Here is a 799-nt window from a genome sequence, read left to right as displayed (position 1 = left end):
TGGGGTGGTCCTGTCATTTGTACTTTTACTTTGTGAACTTTAGATCGCGTGATCGACCTACCTTCCCTCACACATGTTTCTTAAAGCAAATTAATATCCCAATGTCCAGGAGGAAACTGGGTTTCACGTGTCATCCTCCCAGAAGCACTCAAGCCAGCATCCCTTTTGTCTGTTAAAGTTACAGCCAAGCAGCAAAGGACACTTTCCAAGTCCAAGCCTTTCTCCAGGTTATGGGTTATATCTGCATGTACATACATGTAGACCTTTTGCCATGCCTCTACTTGTTTGGGGATTTTTCCTCAGTTCTTAGCTAAGTCTCTAGTAGTGGCAGTCATACACATCAGCAAACTGTGGGCCAATGCACCAAATGTGTTGTCACCTAGCAGTGTGATTCCACTTCAGAGTAGAAGTAAAGGGTCGTGGTGATTTTCTGCTTTCTAACACATGTTGAGCTCTAAATTCCAATACATCTTCTTTTTATTGGACTTGGAAACTGAAAACATCACAGGTCAGTCTTAAAGACGTTAGACAAACAAAAACATTACAATATTAGTACAACATTGTACAATATTAGTTGTACAACATTACAAAAACAGATTACAGTATTAGTTGGCTAAGCTTGTGCTACAGAGGAAAAAAAGACGTTCCCATGAAAAGCGAACACAGTAAAATGGAAATAAATTCATTTGGATGCGTGGATATTTTCATTGAAAAGGATTCAGTATCTCTGTAGCTGTTCTTCCACACCCTTTGATCAGGTATTAGGTTGGCCAGAAAATGCCTTCAGTTTTTTTTGTTG

Source organism: Delphinus delphis, chromosome 2 (genome assembly GCF_949987515.2).
Source record: "Delphinus delphis chromosome 2, mDelDel1.2, whole genome shotgun sequence".
NCBI classification, from domain to species: Eukaryota; Metazoa; Chordata; class Mammalia; order Artiodactyla; family Delphinidae; genus Delphinus; species Delphinus delphis.
Note: the sequence above shows the minus strand (reverse complement) of the source record.